Below are 2,590 nucleotides of genomic sequence, written 5' to 3' on the forward strand. Positions count from 1 at the left end.
AAAGTGGAGTCCCGCTGATCGGAACCCTCCCCCCCTCCGGTGTCACATTTGACACCTTTCAGGGGGGAGGGGGGTGCAGATACCTGTCTACAGACAGGTATCTGCACCCACTTCCGGCCCTACGATACGGGCAAAGGACGGGTTTTTTCCTTCCTTCCCGTCCGTCCCCCCGTTGTATGCTGGGAACACTCGGCTCCCAGCACACAGCGGGAGCCAATCGGCGGGCGCAGCGCGACTCGCGCATGCGCCGTAGGGAACCGGGCAGTGAAGCCGGAGCGCTTCACTTCCTGGTTCCCTCACCGAGGATGGAGGGGGGAGCAGCAGGGTGACGAGCGATCGGCTCGTCATCTGCTGCGATCACCGCTGGACTCCAGGACAGGTAAGTGTCCTTATATTAAAAGTCAGCAGCTGCAGTATTTGTAGCTGCTGGCTTTTAATATATTTTTCCCGTGGCACATCCGCTTTAAATAAAATAAAGTGGGGGAAGGGATAGTGGAGAGGAGAGTGAAAGAAGTGGCCATTGTGGTGAAACAATGACCAGGCCCTCCGGCCAGGAATAAAAAAATTCCTCCGGTCCTAGCCAAAAGGCCCGGCCCAGGAGGCAGGTGCTAAAAAAAGCGTGTATCTGGTGCAGTGACCGTGGTATCTTAAATCAATGTGTCCCTCACACACAGTGATCTTCAGATACCCCTGGACTGCCACTCCAGGGGCACATGCACCATAGGCTTTTCATTCCATATCCGACCCCCCGACCGGCCAGTGCAGCCCTCCACCCCTGCCAGCCAACCCGGCGGATTTGCATGGTTCTGCCCCGTCTTATCCCAGGGCATTACCAGCTCCTCCTACCGGATCGCTGACAGAGATAGCACTTACACCAGCCAGCCAGAAGGCCAGACTAGAACTCGGCAAAAAGACCAAGACCAAGCACAGCACCCATCCTCACCAGAAGCACCCTTCCAGATGGCTCAGACTCAACCATGGGCCGGCCCCCAGTATTCTGTCGGGCAGCACAGCGTAGTCCCTGCTGAAACCTTCCTTCCAGGTGCAATGACGTCATTGGATTGCATCCACCCTCCCCATGTAGGAGGTGCTTCAGCGCTCCGCTGACAACTGATAAGGACAGATACCACACCTAGTCCTAGCCAAAAGGCCGAGAAGCGGCAGGGAAGACAACCACGATCAGCACGGCCGGAGTGCAATGGCCGAGCCTCGCCCTGGGAGAACCACCTTCATGATCATGGTGTCTCCCCTGCCAGGTAAGTATGACCTGAATGACCTAAATTACTCTCACAAAAGCACTAAATTCCTGTGTGTGTTTCCCCTAGGGGTCTCGGCCTCCTCCCACACTCCTAAGACATGCTGGTAGGTTAGGGAGTGTAAACTCCTCAAGGGCAGGGACTGATGTGAATACACAATATATTTATAAAACGCTGCATAAATTGACAGCGCTATATAAGTGCATTTAATAAATAAAAATATACATTTCCCAGTAGTGTATTCTTTTAAACTAGATTAAAACTAAATACAAACAGTTAACAGATTTATTTCCTCCCAGTCCAACAGGGATGGCAACTATTATACAGCCCATAACACAAAAAAAAAAAAAAACATGCAGTTGGGGTGATTTATTAAAGGCAAATAGGCTGTTCACTTTGTAAGGACATTTTCTCTTAGCTTAACCTGCCTGGCGGTCTTCACGAGTCTGACTCGGGGTTAGATTTTCCTGCTGCGAGCGGACACCCCGAGTCAGACTCGGGATCGCCTCGCTAGATCCACAGGCACAAGTTACTTACCTTGTCCCTGGATCCAGCGATGCCACCGCGCTGTGTGAGCGAGCGGGACCTCGCTCGATTCACACAGTGCCTCCGTGTGACGCCGATCTCCGTTCCCTGCGACGTTACGACGCACGGGGACGGAGAACGGCGCCAAATTCAAAAAAGTAAACAAACACCTTACATACAGTATACTGTAATCTTATAGATTACAGTACTGTATGTAAAAAAAACACACCCCCCTTGTCCCTAGTGGTCTGTCCTGTGTCATGCATGTCATTTTATATAATAAAAACGTTTCTTTCTCCCTGCAAACTGTAGATTGTCCATAGCAACCAAAAGTGTCCCTTTATGTCAAAAAATAGTTTTAGATCAGCTAAAAAACAGCGATAATAAATTATAATCACTTGCAGAATTGTGCGATAGCGATTTGTGGGGAAATTCGTCATAAAAAACAAAAAATAATGACAGCAACAATTCTGCAACTGAGCAAATTTCAGTGATTTTGATTTGATTACATTATTGAATAATTTTTATTATAATTATATTATTATTTGTTATAATTATTTATAATTATTTATTATATTATAATTTATAATTTTGTTTTTAAAAAAATGTCATACCTGGGATGCCTATTAGAATCTTGTTTGGTCAGATTTAAGTGAGTTATTTCTAAAAATTACAGACCTACAATATAAAACGCCAAATTTCCTTGCAAATAATGGTACCGCTTTTAGCATGTTTTTTCTGACAGAATCATACCGCCAGGGAGGTTAATGAATGAAGCAAAAGCTCTGCTGACTTCTATCATCCAATTA

At 47.2% G+C, this 2,590-nt stretch overlaps 1 pseudogene; it reads right to left on the reverse strand.

Moving 5' to 3' along the window:
• Positions 1-1,086: 1,086 nt before the first annotated feature.
• On the reverse strand, positions 1,087-1,264 carry LOC120925631 (annotated as a pseudogene).
• Between the last annotated feature and the right edge of the window lie 1,326 nt (positions 1,265-2,590).

This window comes from Rana temporaria, chromosome 1 (genome assembly GCF_905171775.1).
Source record: "Rana temporaria chromosome 1, aRanTem1.1, whole genome shotgun sequence".
Classification (NCBI taxonomy): Eukaryota; Metazoa; Chordata; class Amphibia; order Anura; family Ranidae; genus Rana; species Rana temporaria.